The sequence below is a fragment of the Monodelphis domestica genome, chromosome 6, assembly GCF_027887165.1.
Source record: "Monodelphis domestica isolate mMonDom1 chromosome 6, mMonDom1.pri, whole genome shotgun sequence".
Lineage (NCBI taxonomy): Eukaryota > Metazoa > Chordata > Mammalia > Didelphimorphia > Didelphidae > Monodelphis > Monodelphis domestica.
The window spans coordinates 263058644-263083949 of record NC_077232.1 but is presented as its reverse complement, the minus strand read 5'-3'; the positions used below and the strand labels follow the sequence as shown (position 1 = coordinate 263083949).

The following is a 25306-nucleotide window of genomic DNA, read 5'->3' as shown; positions in this document are numbered from 1 at the left end:
TTGATGAATATCATCTGGGAGGTGCCAAATTCTAGTCACAGTGGGAATTAAAAATGAAAAGTTATAGAGGCTACATAGAGAGTGCATTAGTTTACAACTCACTGGCTTTGCCTTTGGTTCTTTTGTTCTTTATGTCCTATGCAGTTTTTACCATGGCATTAAGATATCAACAAGGAAATGTACATTATTTTTTGTGTGTGGAGAAAACAAATTATTGCCATCTCTATACTCACATTGCCTTTAAGCATTTTGAGAAAGTCATTATTTATTAAAAGCACAATAAAAAGGACATATACATACTTCTGATATGTGAAAAATATGTTTCTGGTATATGAAAAAACTGAATAAAACACTTGTTATGTACACAGTGGCAATGACAATAAAAAAGAGATTTGGAAAAGTTCCTTCTTTAACATAAAAAAATAAATATGATCACAAGGTAATAAAAAGCCACTGAGAAAACAAAAGTCTCCAAGGCTGAATAATTGTAAATATCTTAAACTTAAGAGAAAGAGGGAATGTTGCCAGTTGGTTCATCAGCCTGTGATATGATAGTCCTTAGAATAAACAGTCCATAGCTGAAACTTGATCTTCAAGGGAATCTCTTGTCACATGTAGCAATCTGCATTTTCACACCTGAAAAGAAAAGATTTAAGATTCCTTGTGAAGTAGTTTAAAGGATTTGGTGTCATCTGAATAAAACTTTGTTCAAAGAGGTCAAACTTGATTCTTTGACTAGTTTACTACAGTTTGCAGGTCTTGGAGATAGTGATGGTCCTTCAAATGACATCGTGACACTTAGGAAAGCAAAGATCAATCTAACCCTGTGGACCAAGAAACCATTCAAATTTTGAGAAAAGGCAGAGAAGAGAATTAGATGATTTTATCTTGCTCCTAAGAAAAGGATGAATTAATGTCTGGAAAGAAATGTTTGGAATTCCCTAACTTGTTTAATGCTAAATTTAATTGAGATGAGTTTGAAGCCATGCTCCAGATTTTTTATGATTTAGGTCATTTAACCTGTTATGTCTGCGTAAGGACTGGCTCATTATCTATACCATAACTTTTAGTTTCCCAAAAAGTTCTGGAAATGGAGAGGGCTGGGGTACAGATAAGGAAAGAGTTGACTTTTTAAAAATAACATGACATCATGTAGGATAAATTAATTATAGCTCTCCAATAAATTATTTTCATTTTTCTCCAGAAATGGAAATTGTGCCATCAATAAAATTTTAATTTCCTTTTATTGATGTTTGTTAAGCACATCTTAAAGAAAATTTAAAATTTCTGCCATCTGTTGTCAACCTGAATGTCTGTTTCATGTTAGAACTTTAATATTACTTATCTTATGCATGAATCAATTAGATGTTTTTGTTATTTTTAATTTTAATTATGCAAGAATAAAATGAAGTTGGTAAATATTTAATAGGATAAATAAAATACAATAAACAATTATATTTTAAATAGATAACATTTCATTTTAGATAACATTCCATTTTAAATTTAAATCTATATGTGCCTTCCTTCACAGATTCTTAGGTATGACTTATTTTCCCCCATTTCTAGTTTGATGCCAATCTATCTGATTACCTGAGCACCTGGAGGTTCCTATTTAATAGGGGAGATACAGGAAAAGCAGAGAACAGTATGGGAAGGAGGTAGACAGTATTGCATATGGCATAGGATGGACACTTTAGCAAAAGGAGGAAGAAGAAACATTTTGCATTTTTTTCCTAAAGCTAGCCTTTCTTGAAGCTCATAAATCAGAAATCAGTTTCTTCAACAGTCATCTCTGTCACTTATTGATAGGAAAAGATTCATCACCCAAGAAGTTAAAAGAGAATGAATTTAAGTTGGATGTAAATGAGCATAAAGGTAATCAGAAATGTACAGGGTGAAGGTCTCAGGCTTTCATTAAAATGGATTTCACAGTACTGCCCAATTGATCTTCACCTAAAGGGTCTGGGAGATGGGGACTCTTTGGGGGATTTAAAGGAGCAGAGACGTAACAGCCTCAGTAGCTAACATGTATTCACTGTACAGATTAGATAACATGACAGTTGACCTTAGCTGAATGGGTTGGTAGCTACAGGATAAGTTGACTTGGCTACCCTAGACCATTAGTCCCTGGTCTCCAGTGGCAGACCCAAACCTCCTCTAGAACAGATGGATGACAGTTAAGAGTGCTTTTATAGCCACAAGTATACAATCCTATCATTCGAGTGCACCTCTTAGTGTGAGATCTGGGTGACATTCGCCTTTACTCCGCTTGGGTCAGGGGGGCTTCTATAATGAAATATTTGTGCTTTGGTAGTAATAGTTCTCAGGGTCAGTACTCCACACCAAAGGGAGCTAGGAAGAGAGAGTAGAAGTGAAGAAACCCCCCAGATTTCTGGAAAAGATGGCTCTGCAATATGATAGTAAATGTATAGGGAAACGACTGCCCTCTGAGACCTCTACTGATTTTTCCTTCATTTTTATTTTTCAGGCACACTTGTTTGGGCTGATTGGATGGGAAGCAGAAACCTTAATTCCATTCACCCAGATGACCTCTCAGCTGCAGCTCCAATAATAGACCCTTGAATCATTCCATCCAATTTCAGTGAATTCTTTATTGTATTCCATTTCTCTTTCTTTGTTTTTCAATCTATAGATAATGTTGTTTTGCAACTTAAAAAAAATGTTGGCTTGTTTTCTTTCCCTCAATTGAGAGATAGCTAGGTGGTAGGGTGGATAGAGCTCTGAGCCCAGGCTTAAGAAGACCCGAGTCCAATTCCAGCTTCAGAAAGTTAGTGGCTATGTAAACCTGGGCAAGGCACTTCACCTCTGTTTGCCTGTTTGTCTTATTTTCTTCATCTGTAAAGAGGGGACGATAGTAGAACCTGACTCCCAAGATTGTTGTGAAGATAAAGTTTGATATTATTTGTAAAATACTATGTAATAAAATAATATGTAATGAGATGAAGACTTATCTTCCTGAGTTCAAGTCTAACCTCAGATATTTACTTGCTGTGGGACCCTGGGCAAGTCACTTAATCCTGTTGACCTTATTCTTCATTTGACAAATGAGCTAGATAAGGAAATGGCAAACCACTTCAGTATTTTTTGTCAAGAAAACCCAAAGTGTTGGGTTCATGAAGAGTTGGACATGACCAAACAACAATATAAATTCTAGCTATTATTATAGTAATGAATCCAGGAAAGGGATCACAATGATCAAAAGAATTTATTTCAGCAAATTCTATAAATTATGCATAAGTTATGGCAATCTCCTTTTAAAATAGATTTTTTGGGATATCTTTTCCCTTATTGCCTAACTTTTTCCTCTTGTATCCCTTCCACAATCTCCTTTTAAAGATGTGAATCATTATTTGAGATGTGAATTAATATGAATAGCCACACCAGAAACTGATATTCCCTATAACAGAGGTCCCTATCCTCAGATCCCTTGACCCCAATGCCTAAATTTTGAGAGGTCCATGCATTAAAAAAAATTAGATAATTGAGATGGGGTCCATAGGTTTCAGCAGACTGCCAAAAAAATCCACAGCACAGAAAAGGGTTAAAAGCCCCTTCTTTCTCAGGTGGGGGTGAATGACATGCCCAATTTCATTTCTATAACTCTGCTAGTTCATGTCAGTAAATTTCCAATCTCTTCTAGTCTCTAGATGATATTTCATTTCCAGTTGACAGGTTGAAAGCAATTATTCCCTAGTTACCTAATCCTGGAGAAAAGCAATTCTAGTGAAAATTTGTTAAAGAAAACAAGTTAAAATGAGTTAGAAAGTGAAAATCTGACCATGCCATGACCCTGCTCTAAAAGGTTCAATGTCTCCCTACAATCCCAAACTCCTCTTTTGGTCATTGAAAGCTCTTTATCGTCTGGCTCCAACCTGCCTTCACACACTGATACCATTCACCTCCTATTCTGTCACTCTATGTTTTTGCTAAACTGGTTTGCTTGATAGAATAGATGAATCATCTCCTTTCCTTTGCACAGTCTGTTCCTATGATTCCTCCTTTCCATCTATTAGAACTCCTATCTCCTTGAAAAATGGCAACGAGAGTGGCATAGTGGATAGAATGTGGGTCCAGAGTCAGGAAGACATCTTCCTGAGTTCAGTTGTGGCTTCAGACACTCACTAGCTATGAGACCCTGTCATATAACTCTGCTTGTCTCAGTTTTCTCATCTGGAAAATGAATTGGAGGAGGAAATGGCAAACCATTCCAGTATTTTTGTCAAGAAAAATCCCCAAAAATCTCTGGGGAACATATTGACTTGGTTTTATAATATGATACTATCTACGTTTTATTGGATTTTTAAAATTTATTTTGTAAAATATTTCCTGATTCCATTTTAATCTGATTCAAGCTACTCTCTGGAGTGTCTTAGGTGGCATGCCACCACTGGTCTTGTGTCAGACATCTCTAACGTAGGTGATCTCTGAGGCCCCTCCACCTTTAGATTTATGATCCTATGAGAAGTGCAAACCAAAGAGCTAAGTAAAATCTGGGGGGAATTTGTTATTGACAAGAAGAATCAGGGAAGGCTTCATGAAAGAGATGGCATTTGAGTTCCATTTCTCAATAAGGAGATTCAAAAAGGAAAGAAGAGGTGGGACAAGACAGAGAAAGGAAACAGCATGAACAAGGACCCAGGAGCAGAGAAAGGGATCCAATTTGGCTGGAATATCAAGTAGTGTCCACAGAAGGCATTAGTATGAAATCATCATTATTACTTTAGAATGTAAGTGGCTTTGAATGTCAGAGAAGGAAATTTGAACTTAGGGAGGCAGCAGGGAGAAACAACTCTTCCTGTTTGAGTATTTACATATACTATCTCTCTCTCTTAAAAACAAAAATAAAAACTTGTACCTTCTATCTTAAAACCGTCACTATGTATTAATTCCAAGGCAAAAGAGTGATAAGGACTAGACAACTGAATTAAAAGACTTGCCCAGGGTCACACAGGCTAGATTTGAAGCCAGGATCTCCCATATCTAGACCTGGTTCTCAATCCACTGAACCACCTAGCTGCACCCACATTTACCATCTCTTTTACTGACTATGATTCCTTGCCTTTTTAAGCTGGTTATTTCCCCTAGGTTATGGATTCCTTCTCTCTTCTCTGTGCTCTCTCCTGTGGTTCTCTCATTTTGCTTTTTTAAAAAGAAAAATCCAAATCAAACTCTTTATTCCATGACTCACTAAAGAGCATTTTAAGATAGCTACTATGATGCATATTAAAAAGATGCTTTACAGGGTCAGTTTCTTTTCCATGCATTAAAAAATTGGTAAAATGTTTTTCAAATTCCCTTCTCATTCAACATAGGTTCAACTACCACCTCTTTGTGTATGACTCCTAAAGAGACAACTCTCTCTGCTGAGTGAAAGAACTACATCCCCAGCTATTCCCAGCTTCTGAAACCCAACATCAAACAAAACAGAATTTACCCAGGCCTTTAAAACTCATCCTCCCTCTGACTTCACCATCTTGGCATGGAGACACCATAATTTTTCTACCTTTTATGGTGCTGTCTTTGAGATCTCCTTTGATCTCTTTCAACCGAAGCTGTCTCTAAGTTCTGTCCACTCTACTTTCCTATCTTCAAAATTACCTTGAATTTATTCTTTATACACTTTATATGTAGATGTTGCCTCCCCTGATGGAATGTGAGCTCCCTGAGGGAAAGGAATACTTCCTTTCTGCCTTTGTGCCTAATCCAGGTTTTTTAGCACCTAGTAAGACATTTAATAAGGGACATCTAGGCAGCACAGTAGATAAAGTGCCTGGAATCAGGAAGACTCATTATTTTCACTTCAAATCAGGCCAGAGACATTTACTAGCAATGTGACCCTGGACAAATTACTTAACTGTTTGTCTCAGTTTCTTCAGCTGGAGAAAGAAGTGCAAACCACTCCCATATCTCTGACAAGAAGACCCCAAGAGGGGACATGAAGAGTTGGAGACAACTGAAAAATGACTTAAAATGTTTAACAAATTTTTTTGATTAATTGATCTCTTGCATAAATTTCTATCTTCTCTATTACTAGAGCCAACACCTAAATAGAGGTCTTTATACCAGCCCTTTGGATTATTGTTAATAGTTTTCTGTCTCCCTTCCTTCCCATCCTCCAACTTGTTTGTCACACAGCTCCCAGAATGATCTTTTTGCAAAGTTTTAATTATGTCACTCCTCTGCTCATATGTCTTCAGTGGTCAGCAAAGAATTGAATTCAAGTTCTTCTTGGAATTTAAAGTCTTTCACAAACTGGTATCAGCTTGCCTTATCTCTTATTTCTCTTATGCACATATTCTATTCTCTAGCCAAGAGAGGGTACTCTATGTGCCTTGGACACAACCTATATTTTCTGCCTTTGCACTTTTGCTCATGCTGTTCTCTATGACTGGAATGCTGTACCTTCCTGTCCTCATCTGCTGAATTGCCATCCATCTTTTAAAGGCCATCTCAAATGCTACTTCCGCCATAAATCCTTTTTTTCTCTCTCTTCATTTATCACTTTCCCACTCAGTGGTAGGTGTGTGGTTTCTTGAAACATGTTCTTAGGTTGATAGGGCAGTGTCACAATCAGGATCCAGCTAGAAATGCAGCCAAAGCTATTTTCTGAAAGTTCTTGTCACAAATTCAGCCCTCCTGGGAACACCCTGATCCATTGAGGTCAGGGCAAGGATAGGGGGACAAGGGAAAGGAGATGGAAAGGATGATACCAGACACCTGGTTCAGAATCCAAAAAAGTACATTCTGAATCTCCTTCTTCATTATGGTTAAAGTGACAGGGAAGAATGAGAAATATATATATATATATATGTGTGTGTGTGTGTGTGTGTGTGTGTGTGTGTGTGTGTGTGTGTGTACACACATTTTGGGGAAGTTAGGAGGCACAGGGAATAAGAGTACTAGGCTTGTAATCAAGAGACCTGAGTTCAAATCCAGACTCAGAAAAGTCCTAGCTGCATGACCTTGGGAAAAACACTTAACCTCTATTTGCCACCAGAAAAAGAAATGACAAAACACTCCATATATTTGCCAAGAAAACATGGGTTCCCAAAGAATTGGACAGGACTGAAATGCCTGATCAACAACAAAGAAATCAAATTAGCTATAGCAGAAGGATATTTAACAAGGATAGGCACTGAGGACAGCCTGTCTTGCCTGAGTTACCCACCATGATTTACCAGTCAAACATCCCAGTTTGACCAGAGTTCCTCATGGCGACTTTATACTAGGATAATAATAAAGTGATATCAGCAATGTAAGCTTTTAGTTCCCTAAGGCAATCAAGTATCCAGGAAGCTCTCAATTGCTTTTTAGGGGAAAAAACAACAACAACAAACCCAACAAAAAACAATTTGCCTAACTTGCATGGGGAGAGGAATAAAGATATTGCCTTTTCCAAAGCAGAGATATAGGGTGTCCCACAAGTCTTAGTACATTTAAAATCCTGAAACCAGAGTGTTTGCCAAGGATTGGCCAAGGATAGAAAACTGTTTGGCAAAGTCTAAGTAGTGGGAAGATGGTTGTTCAGTTGTCACTAACTCTTCATGACCCCATGGACCATGGAGTTTTCTTGGCAAAGATATTGGAATGGTTTGCCATTTCCTTCTCTAGTGGATAAAGGCAAATACGTTATGTGACTTGAGTAAGTGTCTGAGGCCATATTTGAACTCAGGAAGCTATGTCTGACTCCAGGCTTGGTGCTCTCTCCACTGTACCACCTAGCTGCCCACTACTTTGGGCAAATGTCTAAACCTCTCTGAACCCATTTCTTCAAGTGTCAAGTGAAGGGGTTAAACTAGATGACCCAGCTGTAAATCCTTTCCAGTAGTAAATTTTTGGATTCAATGATCCTAGTACAGAGTTTTTAGGGGGAAAGCACATAGTAAACCCCAATATGTTATATACTGCCATCTTTTATTATGCTACATCATTACTAATGTCAGAGGGTTGTTGTTCTCTTTACATGAGATTATATATGTGAATAGCTGATAGAAAAGTATTGTTAATTATTTCTATTAAGATAAAACACCTGAGCCAACTCTAGAAACATCACTAAAAAGTTACTGTCATGTCTCATCAAACTAGACTGCTTTGGATGAGTGACCTACACTGATATAGGGAGACCAGAAGGACCTATAACAACCCAAAATTTTTTTCATTTTCTTGATGTTCTCCTTTGATTTTGAAAATTTTATAAAGAGAAATAGGACTTGAGCATTTCACTGACACAATCCATTAGTTTTTCCATTCATAATGGTCTCAAAAAAAGGAGATCTAAGCTGAGGCAGGCTAATGATAATAGATATTAATGAAAATCATAGCAAATGGAATGAAAGCTGGAAACTTACATATTTATTGGCTGAAGTATGGAGAGAGCTCCTCAGGTTGTCAGTTTTTATTTTTTCCTTGAGCAGACTGCTCACCTAAGGGTGAGAGGATATGTTTTCATCTATTAGCTCAGACAGGGAATGAGAACACAAATAGAGTTTCACAGTCTACTTTTTCAAAGGGAACCCAATTTTCTTGCTAGAATGTCAGTACAGACACAGGTGGCCTCTCACTTTGGCTCAGTAGGTGTTTGCCCAGATTTTTTGGTTTCTCTGTTTGCTGTTTGAATGTTCTAGTTCCATTAAAAAAAGAACACTGGGTCAGTATGGAGCAAATTGAAATAAGACTGGGTTTGGAGTAAAGGCAACTGGGTAGGTATGCTATGTCTTCTAATTTTAACCTGTGTGAATCTGGGCAAATTATTTATCTTCTCCCAGGCCTCAGTTTAACCCTTTTCCCCCTCTTGGCCAACTCTTATCTCAAATTAGCATTGACAAGGTGGGTCTTGGAGGGATATTACTACTCCCAAGATTTTAGGAACATCTTTATGGTTGGTTGATCTCCTGACACTCTAGCTCATGAGTCCCCACCAATTTCCTTCCCCCTAATTATTACCCAATAGATTATATTAAATATTTTTATAATTATTTATAGATTATAAATTATAAACAATAATTAGTTCTTATTACAGATGATACAATTATGATTATTAATTATATTATATACAAATATTATATAATTTTTGTTTTATTATATTATAAACATAATATAATTATAAAATATTATATATTATAAACAGTAAGTAGCCCTAGAAGAACAATAGTTCAAAACATTTTCCATCTAGCCTGCAGCCCACTTTCCCATGAATATATATGAATTATATGGTGGGAAAGAGCAGTCATGGAATGCTAATGATAGTGAGGCATGCATGTAAGGAATACACATTGCCAAAACAACTCACAAGTAGCATTAAAAGACTTTGGTGTCCTTTCTTTCTCCAGAGGGTCCTCTTGAGGTTTACTGAGGAATGATGTGATGGACAAGTTGCTTTGCTACTCAGGCTCTTTACTAAGCACAGTATTTAAGCTGAATTGGCCAATTTTTCCTAAGCTGAGTTAAGCAGGTCACTTAGTGGCTCCTGGAATAGGCCAGGTAGATTGGCCAGATTGAACCAGGAAGAAAACTCAATTACTGGTCTCTTTGTAAGCATGGTGTTTACTGTTTGATGGGTAAATTCACTGGATTTCCAGGATGGGCTCTTTTTTTTTTTTTGGGTGGGTGTAATCTTCACTACCTCTAATCTCTGGCTTGACTGGTTGCTTTAGCATCCTTTTCAGCAGGGATATTATCTTTTCAACTGGGGAAAAAGACCAAGAATTGGCAGAAGGCTTTTCTCCTTGGTCCTGAATCACAATTTCAGTACTGAGGTTTAGTACCTTTGGACTAGAGTTAGAAGAAGTCTAATCCTTTCTATTTAACAATTCTTCATGGTTCAGAGGTGGCTTCCATCAGTGAGGGACTTTGTCTTTACTTATAGTGCTATGTCCACCATACTTCCTAGGATCTTGTGGAGTCTTATGGGGTTGAATGGCTAGGGATAAGGTGCTGAATTGTTCTGTACCCTCAGAAAATTGTTGTTGTCCTCTTTGTATACAATTGAGCTATTTAATCCTCAGATCCTTTCTTAGCTGTAGAATGTTTCTCTGGCATTTAAAAGGCTTTCAATTTACATTTCAGCTTGTTTTCCTTCCCTCCTCTCCCCTATCTCATAGTTTTGTTAAACCACAAAGGGGGAGAATATTATGCCTCTTTAAAAAGAGGGGGTATATCCAGATTGGCTTTATGGATATCTTCCTGTCTATATTCTGTGAAAATAGAATCAATTAGACTTCTTTGCTGTCAAAGTAATTTTTTTATACTAGAGCTATGATTTCACCAGTAAGGGGAAAAGGTGGTGAAGAAAAATCATTGCCAGCAGTCTGCACCTCCTTTACAAATTATTGTAATAGAAAGGTTTCTAGGGCACTGAAGGGTTGCATGTTTTCAGAAAAAGAATTTGAACTCAGGTTTTCCTCAGGAAAGCTAGCTCTTCATTCATTAGGGCGTAAGAAAAGAATAACTCCTTCACTCCAAGTGGGAGCTTTCTGTGAAGTGGGTTGACTCAAAAATAGAGCTTTTGTTCTGCTTCACCAAATCCTTTGAGTTTTGAACCCACCGTGGGAAACTATTAAGAGCTTTTCAGTTCACTTGGAAGAATCCTGGAGTAGGAATTAGGTGATCTGCATTCTAGTAAGGTTCTCATACTATTATCTGTGTGATCTTGGGCATGCCATATCTTTTCAGAACTTTGGTTTCCTGACTTGTAAAATAAGAGGGGTGACTAGTATAAATCACATCTAAGATTTTTTCTAGCTCTATCAAGCTATGAGACCAAGCCTCAGTAAGAGCTCTGTGATTAACATTAGCATATTAGCATGGATGATAGTTAAGAGATTTGATTCTGAAACCAGGACAACCTAGGTTCTATTCTCACCTCTGACATATACTATGTGATCCTGGAAAGTTACTTAACTACTACTCAAGGCAACTCTTTAGGACAAGGCCAACTTGGAGGAAGTTTCATTGCCTAGGAATCCCCTCTATCAATGAAATGACAAACTAATCCCCTAGTTACATAATTAACTCCAGTATTAACACGATTAAGAACTCATAAGCCAAATTTAACAACCAGGAGATGCCTGAGCCCAGAAATACTATAAGTTTGATGAAGCAGAAGAGGGACATGAAAAGACACCATTAAAAATGGACAGTGTCCAATAACCAGCAACAACAGAAACACTAATCTAGGGGATGGGGGCTTGTCTGGTGCCTGGCATTTCTAATGGTAACTTAATTAATTCCATGTCACCAATATCATTCAGAGACACTGAAACACCCACATTAATCACCTGGGAGAAAAGCAATAAAACCTGACAAATGACTACCCACTTGGAATAACTAAGCCTTTATCTGACCATGTCAGAAACCAGTCTTTTGTTCCTTCCCTTTTGGAAGCTAAGGTCACAAAGAAGGAAAGAAAAGTTATACCCTTTTTTAAAGGAAATTGTTGGCAATAGACCTATATCTTAAGGTAAGACAAAAAGTGCCCCAACCCGGAGGGGGAGAGGGAATGAATGGGAACAGAAGATTGTTTACTAGGTGATAATTTGGAAAGAATCATTTAGTTTCCTTTGTTCCCCTTCTTTCCTAAATTCAGAATTTCTATGAAAACAATTAGATGATGGAAATAATTATAATTTTTCTTTTATCAAATGGTACATTTAACTCTTTTAAGTTGTTCTCTCAGTTATCTAGTTTTACTTGGGAGAAAACAAGAAATAGTTTGCATTAATCCTTTAAATTAAAGAGGCAATAACATGCAAAAATACAGTATGGAAGGTTTGTTTTGGGGAACATGTTTACATGTAAGAATAATGGCTCTTGAGTCTGAGATTCTGTGTTTAAATCATTTCTCTGATGATTCCTCTACATATATGACTCTGGACAAGCCATTTAATTTTCCTGGGCTACAGTTTCTTCATCTATGAAATAAAGGGCTTGGACTATATGACCTCTGATGACCTAACAATGTGCAGCAGTTAGGTAAAATGACTTGAGAATAGATTATTAAATTTTCATTGTGAGAATTTTTAGACCTAGGAAATCAATAAATAGCATAATTTATAAGTGCTATAATTAAGGGCTTAATTTATTTTATTTTTTGATTTATCTAGAACACAGGTGTCAAACAGACAGCCAGTGGGTCACACTCTTGCCTGAGTGGGTTCAAATGAGAGTATCATACTGGAGCCAAGATGGTGGAATATAGGCCAGGACTCAGCTGGACCCTCTCAACAGTCCCTTCCAATCAACTTTAAAATAATGCCTCAAATAAAATTTTGGAGCTGAAGAGAAAACAAAAAAGCAAAGAGAGACATTTTTCTAGTCTAAACCAATTAAGAAATCTGAAGGAGGTGTCTATGCACCAGGGTGGGTAAAGGTCCAAAGCAAAGCAGGAGTACCAGTGGTGGGCTGTGGAGCAGCAGCAGCTTCAGAAATTCTCAGACCAGAGGCAATAAATAGGGTTTGGACAGAAACCAACCTCTGGTTTATCAGAAAGAGATTGCAGTGGATCCTTTGTTGGCACTGGGTACTGCTGGCACTTTATTACTAATACAGAGTTTTAGATTGCATTTCTGAGGTCACAAGGTAGTAGGATCCCTAGTTATAGTAGAGCCATAAACAGTGCTAACATTTGTTGCTGTAGGGATCAGGGCCCCTTCTTGTGTAAATACTGGAGCACTGGCCAGAGGAGGAGTGACCACATCTCTCCCAGGATAACATCACCTTGGAAACACCAAAAACTTACAGAGCCTCAGAATCAACTTTGAAAATAGCAATGCAAAAAAGTCTTAAGTTTGGCATACTGTCTTTCCACTCTTAGGTGAATAGAATCTAATTTTAACATAAATTTCAGTCAAGAAAAAGGGTGGAAAAATGAACAAACAGTAACAACAAAATGACCATAAGAAACTACTATGTTAGCAGCAAAGACCATGACACTGACTCAGAAGACAATAATGTGAAAAGAACTACAACAAAAGCCTTAAAGAAAAATGCCAATTGAATCCAAGCCCAACAAAAATTCTTGGAAGAATTAAAGGGAGAGATAAGAATGGTAGAGGAAAAATTGGAAAAAGAAATGAGGATGATGTAAGAAAATTATGAAAGAATAAATAGCTTGATTTAAACACAGGCACAAAAATACTAAAGAAAATAGCATTTTAACAACTAGAATTGGTCTAATGGTAAAAAAGGCAAAAGAATTCTCTGGAAGAAAAAAAAAGTACTTTAAAAGCAGAATAGGTCAAATGGAAAAAAGTACAAAAGCTGAGTGAAGAAAGTAATTTCTTAAAAACTAGAATTGGGCAAGTGGAACCTAAAGACTCCGCCAAACTTCAAAAAACGTAATGAAATTATAGAAAATGAAAAAAAAAAGAAACTTGAAAATTGAAAAAAGAAATAACCTGGAAAATTGCTCAAGGAGAGATAATTTAATAATTAATGGATTGTCTAAAAGTCATAATTTTAAACAGAGCCTAGACATAATATTTTAGTAAATTACAGAGAAAAACTTCCACAATATCTTAGATCTAGAGCATAAAATAGAAACTGAAAAAACCCACTGACTGATCATCTCCTGAAAGAGATCACCAAATGAAAAGTCCCAGGCATATTATAGTCAAATTCCAGAGCTTCCAGGCAAAGAGGAAAATATCACAAGTAGCTAGAAAGAAATAATTCAAATATTGTGGAGGATAATTAAAATACTATGGAGGATCATGCAAGATGTAGCAGGTTTCATGTTAAAGGAGCAATAGGGTTTTGAATATGATACTTTAGAAGGCAAAGGAACTAAGATTACAATCAAGAATAGCCTACCCAGCAAAACTGAATATTCTTGAATCCTTCAAAGGAAAAATATAGATATTTAATGAAATAGAGGACTTACAAGTATTCATAATGAAAAGACTATATCTGAACAGAATAAAGAGGTAAATAAATAAAGAGAAGAATAAAGAGGTAAATATTAAGGGACCCAATGGGATTTTTTTTTTATTCCTACATGGAAATTTTTTGTATTCCTACATGGAAATTTTTGTATTCCTACATGGAAATTTTTTTGTATTCCTACATTGAAATTTTTTGTATTCCTACATGGAAATTTTTTGTATTCCTACATGGAAAATTTTTTGTATTCCTACATGTATCTTCTAAGGATTTTATCACTGTTAGAACAGTCTATAAACTCAGAAGACATGCATGTGAGTTTATGGGAGAGGGGTATGAGCTGGGAGAGGGAGGGAGACATAGAATAGGACAAATTTTTCTTCCATAAAGAGGACATGCAAGGAAGAGTTTTTATTATGGACTGGTAAATGGGAAGGAAGGGATGGGCAGTGCTTGAATATCAATTTCACTGGAATTGGTTCAAAGAGGGAAGTAGAAACAAACACACATACTCAATTGGGCACAGAAATCTTTTTTAGCCAACAGGGAGACAGGAGTGGAAGGGGATAAAAAATATTAGGGTGGGGGAATAATGAGAGGATCAATTGGAGGAGACAGTAGTCAAAAGCAAGATAGACTTTTGAGGTGGGATAGGATAACAAGAGAAAGAATGATAAACAGAACAAATAGGAAGGAGGGAAATGCACAGTTAATAATCATAACTGTGAATACAAATGGTATAAACTAACCCACAAAACAGAAATGGATGAAAGAATAGACTGGAAATCAGAATCCAACAACATGTTGTATTTAAAGAACATGCTTGGGAAAGGAAGATAAACATAAAGTTGAAATGAAGGGCTGAAACAGAATCTATTATATTTCAGCAGAAGTGAAGAGCACGGGGTAACAAGAGTGATTTCAGACAAAGCAAAAACAAAAACAGTCCTAATTGAAAGAGAATCAGAGAAACTACATTCTTTTAAAAGGTACCAGGGATAATGATGTAATGTACAAAAAATTTTACCGAAGAAGCTCTGATAATGGCCTTATTTCTCAAATGTATGCAGAATTGAGTCAAATTTATAAAAAAAATCCATTTCCTAATTGATAAATGGTCAAAAAATATGAACAGTTTTCAGAAGAAGAAATCAAAGCTGTCTATAGTCATATAAAATGCTCTAAATTAATATTGATTAGAGAAAGGCAAATCAAAACAATTTTAAAATACCACCTCCTACCTATCAGAAATGACAAATGCCAGAGAGAATAAGGGAAAATGGGTATATTGATGAACTACAGGTAGAGTAGTAAACTGATCCAACCAATCTGGAGAAAAATTTGTATCTATGCTCAAATGACTATAAAACTGCATAAACTTTGATCCAGCAACACCACTACTAATTCTGTACTCTAAAGAGATTTTTAAAAGGAGGGAAAAGACCTATAAGAGCAAAAATATTTATAGAAGCACTTTTTATGTTGCAAAGAATTTGAAATCAAGAACACGCTTATCACTAGGGGATGACTGAATGAATTGTAGTGTGTGATTATGAAGGAGTACTATTGTTCTATAAGAAATGACTTAAGGGTGATTTTTGGAAAAACAAAACAAAACATGGCAAGATCTACTGATATAAAACGAAGTGAGAAGAACCAGGAGAGCCTCGTACACAGTAATAGCAATGTTGTAATGATGATCAATTGTGAAAGATGTGGCTATTCTAACCAATCCAGTGATTTGAGACAATTCCAAAGGTCCCATGATGTAAAATTTTTCCATCTCCAGGGAGAAAACCGATGAACTCTGAGTGCAAACTGAAGTCCAATTATCTCAACTTTTTTGATATATTTTTTTTGCCATAAAGCTAACATGCCAATATGTTTTACATGATTTCATGGGCATAAATGATATTATATTGCTTGGCTTCTCAGTGGGTGAGAGAGAAAATATGGAACTCAAAAATTTTAAAAGGATGTTAAAAATAAACAAAATAAAAATATTTCACATAATTGGGAAATATTAAAAATAATAATAATAATAATAATATTAATAGTTAACACTTATATAGCACCTACCATGTTCTAGGTACCAGGCACTGTGGTACTTTGTGCTTTAAATTTTTATCTTTTTTGATCCTCAGAGCAATGCTGGGAGGTAGATGCTATTATTATCCTCATTTTTACAAGAAGTAAACTGAGGCAAGAGGTTAAGCCTGGGCCCTATATAGGAAGATAAATCCATGTATTTTTATAGCTAGTTAGTACCTGGGGTTGGATTTGAATTAATTTCATCCTGACTCCAGACTCAGTACTCTGTCCAATGAGCCACCTTGCTATCCTATTTAACAAAATAAATAAAAATCACGGTAGAACATAGATAATGATAATGTGATTTTCTTAGTCAACTCCACAGGGATCCTTATGTAAGATTTAGATTTGAATTTGATCCAGACTTAAGAAAATGATGTAGAAAATGTTAATAATTCAGATTAAACTTAAAAATATATTATTATTTATACATTTTTTTCCTGAGGAGGAAACATAGCCAAACTCTAGGAATCTGATCTGTCAGTGGGAATATGAATCTCAGGACTTCAAAACTTCTATAGCATACATAGATTAAAAATATCTTTCCCACTAAATATACACATCAATATGTGTATGTATATGTATGGTGCCCATTAACTATGTGTATGCACGTGCATGTATATATGTGTGTGTATATGTTGTGTCCCAAAAATATTAATGCAGTTTCAATTTATTGAAGCTATATTTTAATATATTTTAAGCTATGCTTCAATGACTTTTTGAAACAACCTATACATATAATATATATTTTCCCATATAAATCTACATTAAAAGAAAAGGGGCATATTCTATATACTATATTCAGATTAATATAGTACTTGTCACAAAATAATTTAACTGTCTTTTCAATTAACTGAAGGTCTCTTCAGACCTCCATTCAGTTATAAGGTTGTGCTCCTTACCTCTTATATTAAAAATGGTCTCAAATTCCCAGAATCAACATGTAAAAGTTCAAAAGATATTTGATTTGAATAGTTGCTTAGTGAGGAGCTCAGAAAAGCAGACCTGGATGGATAGATTTTATATAAAAAAGTATTTGGTGCCTGTCATACATACTCTCGACTCAAAAGGAGATAATCTATCTGTTTGACCCTAGGTAAGTCATTTAATCCCATTTTCTTAGCTACTACCCTTCTTTCTTAAAGTTGTTACTAAACAGAAAGTAAGTGTTAAAAAAAAAAAGTAAATTATACTGGGACATAGATTTAAATGCAGTTGAACTACTACAGAAAGCTATTGGGAACATTCCTGGTGGCCTCAGAGGTTACTTGTCCTTGCTTTTTTCTCCAGTTCAGAAAAAGAAGAGAATAGATAATCTGTTTAGTTGTCTAAGAATCCTTCTCCCCCATAATTGTGAAATTAATGGCTTGATGCTTATCTTCATCTTCCTGGAATTCTCTGCCAGATTTTTATATTATTATGTTGATCACCTCCTTTCTCTCAAATCCACCCCATTCTTGCCACTCTTGGAAAACTAGGTGGCACAGTGGACACTCGAGTTAAGAAGACCTGAGTTCTGGACAAGCTAGGTAGCTCAGTGGACAGAGAACCAAACCTGGAGATGAGAGGTCTTCAGGTGCAAATCTGGCCTCAGACACTTCCCAGCTGTATGACCATGGGCAAGTCACTTAACCCCAGTTGCCAAGCTTTTACTCTTCTGTCTTGGAACCAATACTTAGTGTCAATTCTAAGATGAAATATAAAGATTTTTTTTTAAAGACCTAAGTTCAACTCCTGCCTCAGAAATTCCCTAGCTGTGTGACCCAGGACAAGTCACTTAATTCCTGGTTGCCTCAACTGGAAAAATGAGGATAACAATAAAACCTAGCTCATAGGGTTGTTGTGAGGATCAAATGAGATATTATTTGTAAAGTTTTATGGCAGTTTCTAGAACATGGTTGGTGCTTAAGAAACACTTATTTCCTTCCTCTCCACCATCATTGAAATTCAGACCCTCATTATGAATGAATGAAAAGTAATTTATTAAGCATTTACTATTTGTCAATCACTGTGTTACGTGAAAAAGACACAAAATTAAAATCAAAGATTCTTCTGTCTTCAAGACATCTTCTAATAGACAGAAATAACATTGGGGAAAAGTGAATAGGGAGGGCTCTTTAGGTTTAGAAAGTTACAGGAATAAGGGGAAATACAGGGAAGTGAATGGCCATATACTTTCCAGGATCTCTAACTGTATTGATTTTATTATGATTTTAGAACTAGAAGGGGTAGTGGAGTCAAGGGTAGGCACAGGGTAGGTAGCAAGTCATTTGACAAGATGATGGACTGGTGGTAGGGGAGTGCTGCCATCTATCTGAAATATTAGGAGATGAAACACTCATTAACTTTCCCTTATAAAAAACCTACATAAATGCTTCTGGTTTTTCCTTTGTCCAATTTATCTTATTCACCATTGAAAAACAGATGTATCTGGATGTATTCCTCAAGCATGGCTCAGACAGTACAGTCATAGAATATTAGAGTTGAAAGGAACCTTGGTGGTCTTCCAGCCTAACCCCATACTTGAAGGATGGAACTCTTTTACAAGGCACCCAAGTGATCATCAAGCCCCTTTCTGAAGGCTTTCAGTGATGAGAAAATTACTTCCCATACATCTTTGGAACAATTATTTATTAGGAAGTTTTTCCTTATACTGAGTAAAAAGTCTTCTACATCACTTGAACCATTGGTGGTGTCTATTGCCTACATATTTTGAGATAGCTCTCTTGTATCCCTTAACTCCTCTCAGGCAAAACACTCCAAATTCCTCAATGGATTCTTATATAATATGGTTTTGAGTCCCCTCATCAAATATCATCACTACTCCTTGGGTCCCAAATTTTAAATTACTCCTATTGCCCAGTGAATAAATCCAAATTCTTCTATTTCTTAGCTCCAACCAATATGCTCAGACGTATTTCTCATTATTCCCTTTCAGAAAACTTCTGACCCAGCCAACTGAGAAGAATGCCTGTCATTCCTAAATACATCCCATCCACCATTTCCTATCTCAATGCCCTTGCTTATATCATTCCCTGTGCCTGGAATGCTCCCCTTTTTCTGCCCTTCTTATTTCACCTCTGTAATACCTTTATATAAAAATCTACCCATCATTCCAGGCTCAAATCAAATGCCAATTCCATTTGAGGGTAGTGGGTGGAGATATGATTAAGCATGACTGCATGGACATGATTTTTTCTTTCAACTGAATACCCACACCTCTCATTTCTCTTATGGCATGTTTCACAGTCTGCCTTCTATCACAGTTATTTTTGTACATATCCTATCTCTTCCTCTCCATCCCCCCAACTGACTTGTCCTTGCTTCTTAAAGGCAGGGAACATGTCTAATTTATCCTTATGTCACCCAATATACCTTGCATAGTACTTTGCACATAATTAGAGCTCAATAAATATTTTTAATAAATTCACTTATGAACATGCACATTATCATACCCTATCTCATCACTACATATATATATGCATATATATATATATATATATATATAGTTTATAGGCTCATTTTAATACAAGAAGTTGCAAAACTTCTCTGTTGAAAGAAGCCTATGAATTTCTGTCTGAAAATTTAGTTAATTTTTCTGATTATATTTCTAGAAAAGATAAATTTATTTGTTTTGGGGCAGAAAACCATCAAGGAAAAGTGTGTGTGTGTGTGTTTTAATTTGAAAAATATACCCACCCAGAACTCAAAAATAGGGTAGGCTTTTAGAGGCATTCCAATTTGTGACTTTTTAGTGGATGGGTAGGAAAAAAGTAGGTAAAAAAGAGCTCTTGGATCAATTAGCTTGAAATGTAGTATGTAGGGGTCAAAATAAAAGATTTGATTACAGTAGTCTCAGTTCAGTAGGAACATTAGTAATAGATTAGTATAGAATAGAATAGTAGCTAACATTTATATGGCATACAATCTTCAGAGGTAGGTGTTATTATTATTTCCATTTGATTGATGAAGACTTTGAAATGAATAGAGATTAAGTGCCTCTGCCAGGATCTTATAGCTAGTTAGTATTAGAGGCCACATTTGAATACAGGTCCTCCCAAATTCAAGCCCTGTGGTTTATCCACTTTGATATCTATCTAACTTTCCCATGAAAAGAAGGAATGACTTAATTTTCCAACTAAATGCCTCTTAATTTAAACAAAATTTCACTTACTTATAGATATTATTAATTGTTTTAATTTAATTCCATTAAAAGCTCATGGTAAGTCATGAAGACTTTTATTGCACATCTGTTTACTTAGGTCATGCCAAGAAAAAGAACATGGTAGACTAGTTAGCTGGAAATATCCACAATTTCAATTAGGGTAGAGAGCTAAATCTCTGTCCATGTATTAGTAAGTTTTCTAACTAGGGGCTCTTGGCTATTATTATTGTATTAATAACTTTTAATTTAAAATACATTCTGTAAACTAGCTGAGGAATGGGTTATGTGGACCCCAAAACAATTATATTTCCTCTAGAACAAAAAGGAATTTATTGTTGTAGAGGGTATAGCTGATTAAATCTCTGGCCTCTGATGTGTGAGAGAAGTGGGGCAAGAGGAGGGAGGACAGAGCAGCTACCAAGAGATGCTCACACTCTGACCTAGTCCCATAATGAATATTAGAGAGGCATAGAGCACTGAAGCTAAACCCAGATCACCACACTTCTTTCTTGAATGAGGAGGTAAAATAATTTATCGAACACTTACTATGTATAAAGCACTGTTCTAAATGCTGAGGTTACAAACAGAAAATCAGAGTTTATAAGTTTGGCAATGGAACAAGGCTAAATCACATTTCTAGATAAGAAAAGACAATTTGCTCAGAGTAAACTTGTAGAAGAAAAATTCAGAAGGAAGAGATGAATACAGGGGATTAGTTTCCTTTCTGGTACATCTCTTCTTCCATAACCCCCCATTAAAGTATTCCTCCACTCCATACTCAGCACACAAGAACTCTATACTTCGTCATGCTTCTGGATCCTCAGAGTTCTAGACCTAAAAAATCTGAGGACAAATTTTCCCAATAATAATAACTGAAATTTAAGGTTTGAAAAGTGACTTATATGTGAGGTTTCATTTAATCCTAACAGCAGTCTTGTAGCATGGGTATGGTGTTTTTATCACCCTCAGTTTAGAAATTGGTTCTTCGAGAGAGTTTGAGTGACTAATACATGACTATTCAGCTATTAGTTTCACAAAATTTCAGTTTAAGGGCAAATACATTTTCCCCCAAATGAACCTATATCTAAAGATTATTCTGACACAATTTTGCTTTACTTTAAATGACTGATATATTAAAACTCTGAGAGAAAGTCAGATTTTAAAATGTATTGGAGAATTTTAGTATGAACTAAGGTTTCTTGATCAAGGATGGCAATCATTCCTAACTTCCAAAGAAAAAATATAAACGTTGACTAATGCGTATAATCTCTGAGTTGCAGATATTTTTTCTCAGTTGTGAAAAGTAGTTCTGTAGATAATGCAGAATCCAACAAAGTGATTCCTAGATTTCTTCTTAACTTTTGTCTCTCTCCTGAGTTTTGCTCTACCTACTGTAAGGTCCTTTTTGCCTCTAGGATCAAATAAAAAAAAATCCTTCATTGTATAGCTTCAGCCAACATTGTACATTATTCCCCTTCATGTTTATGATCTATTCAAACTGGATCACTGATCTTTGCATCTCCCATCTCTCTGAATTTTGCATAGATTGGTTGTCCCATGGTCTGTTCTTCACTTCTGCTTTTGGAATCCCTACTTATGGCTCAACCTAAGCACCATCTCTTGCAGAAGACCTATGTTGGAATCTTCAGTTAACTCTTATTCTCTCTTTCAAAATATTTCATATCTACTTTAGATTTGCTTAACAATATTCTCTTGAGGGAAAGAGCTATTTCATATTTTTTTTGCATTCTCTAGAGTCTGGCATATGGTAGGCAATTAATACATGTTAATAAATTTAATGAGAGAGTTAATAAGCTGGATTCCATTCTGGATTTTTTTTTTTGCTTCCCCAAAGGGTAAATGCTTAAACATTTGAAAAATATAGTTGTTTCTAGACTTATATACTTCCTGACATAATTGGTATTAGAAATTCTTTAAGTCAATTCCCATTCTTCATCCCACCCGCTTCTTCTTATTCTAGCAGGGCTGGAAACACATTTTGAGGTCATCTAGTCCAGTATCTTCATTAGGCAGGGGTATCCCCATGCCTCATTTTCCCTTAAAATGATTTTCGAGTTATTGGAATTCCTACTTGACTGTTTCTAATAAAGTGCTGTTTTCATGCCATTTTTACATTACCAAAATCTAAGTAAAACATCCTGCTTCTATACAATAAAAAGGTACTTACTGGTCTCAGGAGAAATTGTCTTGACAGTGAGAAGTTTAACACTTTCTTTATCTGATTGGGGCCTATTAATATTAGAAAGATTAAGTTAGTACCAAAGTAATTAGCATGATTTATTTGTGAAAAAAGTGCATAAAGAAAAATTAAAAAAAATAGTTACTTGTCTATGTCTGTAGTAAACACTATGTTTATTCATATATGCATACACAGTCTTTTCACTCTCCTTTTCACCCAAACCAAATAGATTGTTTTAAAAAATATCCATGAGATACAGCAAAGAAAGACCAACTTGAACCTTTCAGAATAAATGCATTAAATACATCTCCAGTACTGAGATAGAAAGTACAGGAGAGAGAAATGTTCCTACAGACCTGAGTACTGTATGAGTACTTGGCACATGTATGAAATGCTGGACCTGGATTCAGGAAGAACTGAATAAATTCTGGCTTCAGACACCTTTAGACATGTGGCCCCACCCCTAACAAATTACCTAACTTCTGTTTGCTTGAGTTTTCTCATCAGCGTTGCTTTGATCGACAAAGAAGACAATATTTCTAAATATTATTTCTAAAGCACTTTGTATAATGCCTGACACATAGAAGGGGCTAAATAAACACAGCTATCCCTTCTACATTGCAGGGGTGATGGGCACAACACTCTTGCAATCTTGAAAATGTACAATTTTTCGAAGAAAAAATTTGAATTTTTTTCTTTTTCTTTCCTGGGGTGTTTATAGTACCTTATTGTAAAAATTGTGGTAAGTATTTGGTCATCGTTTAAACAGTTTCTAAACTTATTCTCTGCTGTCTGCTGGCCTTTGCGTGTCCTCCATGGCTTCCACAAAAAACTCCAAAATTCCCATTTGTTTTCAATTCTGACAATCAATATACTGAGATGGGGAAAGTTGCAATGTGGAAGGGATACCCATCCTTGTTCTCTTCTCCCCTCTTCCCTTCCTATCTTTATTCCAAATTCTCTATTCTCACTTCATGTGGTGAGGCAGAGTGGAAAAGAAATGTTTAAAAGTTTCTGATGCTTATTAAAAAAAAAATCAACAACTTTCCATCTTTCTAGGTTGAGGTTAATACAACTCCCCCTAAATGCATGTGTATATTCAAAGTGGGGTTTCCTATTTGCCTTTAAAAATAATTAGGTCTTCTCTTTCTCTCTCACCTTGGCTCTAATGGTCAGACTATTTGCTTCCAACTATTTTGCCATTTTTAACAAAGACTCTGCAGTTCCAGTCATTCTTGGGGATGAGGCCATGCAGGTCAGCTTCAAAATGTCATGTACAATTATTCTTTAAGCAGGCACCCAGGGCTCAGTTTAGTCTTGTTTACAGGCTGCAAATTTCTTTGGGCAAGTTGTGCTATAGCTCATGGGATCGTAGATTGAAAGGAGATAGGGATCTTAACAATCACTGAATTCACCCTCTATTTTTATAAATGAGGAAACTGAGACCCATAGAAGTTAAGTGATTTGTTCAGGGCAACTCAGCAATAAAAGTGTAAGATCTGGAAATCCAATCAAAGTTTAGAATATTCTTTACTATAGCAAATTCTCTCTGTCTGTCTCTCTCTCCCTTTTCCCTTTCCCTTTCCCTTTCCTTCTCTCTTTTATGGGGTATCTAAGTATTTAGAAATTTCTTTTTTTTCTCAAAATATATTTTTTTGGGGATGTCCTTAATATGTTCCAACCCAGAATAGCATCCCTGAATTCTGCCCTTTACAGCAAGACCTCTTTGAACATCATTACTCTTTCTCTATAGAATTTCCATGTATCTTTAATTGTTAGTCTGCCAAACCCTATGTAGTAAGTAGGCTTTCTATTCACTTATGTCCTTTCTGCCCTGCATCCTTTTGTATATTGCCTTCCTTTAATATAAATATTAATTTATATTAAAATTATATTAAATTATATTTTATATACATATAAAATATAAATAAATTATATTAAAATTTATATAAAAAATAAACAACTTGGGGACAAGGGCTATTTTTCTTTTTCTTATTTATATCCCCAGAAGCTAGAAGCATTCCAGGCACATACTAGCTACGTAATAAAATTTTTTTTTGGTGCTATATTGCACTTCTCTTGAAAAGAGAGGTACATAGTTCACATTTCTACAACCTATTAAGGTTTCCCAAGCACTTCCCTTAACATCATTTCCCTTAAGACTGGAAGTACAAGTTTTATTATTCTTATCCTATTAATGAGGAAATTGAGGTTCAGGGAAATTAAATAACTAGCCTATAATTGTAACTAGTAAATATCTGATTTGGTGGTTACTTTTGGGTCTGTAAACTTCAAAGACTTCATCTCTTTCTGACATACTTTAAAAATATAGGCCAATAGGATCTTGAATCTAGAGAATGAAGCAGGACCTTCTTTTACATGAACTCAACAGATATGAAATTTGGGTAAAGGCAATTTGCAATTAAAAATAAAGGAAGAAAATATAGAAAATAAAAAAAATATTTAATTACTTTAAAATTTTGTAGCAGTTCACCTAATCATATTCATTCTCACTCTGAGAAACATTAGAATGAGTCATTACATTGTTTTGAGCCAAACATCAGCTCCTACATCATCAGTCTTTGTCCAGAGTTCTTACTTGCAATAAGTCATGCCAGCGTGAGAGAAGTGCTTCTTTTTGTTTCATTAATGTTCTTTGGTCATTAATAATGGCCCCGAAGCACAAGAGTAGTGATGCTGATAGCTCTGATAAGCCCAAGAAATTCAAAAAGTGTCTAGGTATTTTTTGATAAAAAATGCTTATTTGGGTTAATATTATGTAGTATTATTTAGTATTATGTGACATTTTCAGGGTCTTTAAAAATATACATATTTTAAAAACCCTTACCTTCTATCTTAGAATCAATACTGGGGATTGGTACTAAGGCAGAAGAGTGGTAAGGGCTAGGCAATGGGGGTTGAGTGATTTGCCCAGGGTCATACAGCTAGGA

The 25306-nt window shown here is 35.6% G+C and overlaps 1 long non-coding RNA gene across 1 annotated transcript in view; it reads right to left on the bottom strand.

Moving 5' to 3' along the window:
- Positions 1-239: 239 nt before the first annotated feature.
- LOC130455104 (uncharacterized) overlaps positions 240-25306 on the bottom strand; it is a 40672-nt gene continuing 15605 nt past the window's right edge. Inside the window, exons 5-7 of the long non-coding RNA XR_008913000.1 lie at positions 22344-22405; positions 8370-8444; positions 240-636 (exon numbers count right to left, since the gene is read on the bottom strand). This is a non-coding gene — a long non-coding RNA (uncharacterized LOC130455104). The remainder of the gene's footprint in view (positions 637-8369; positions 8445-22343; positions 22406-25306) is intronic.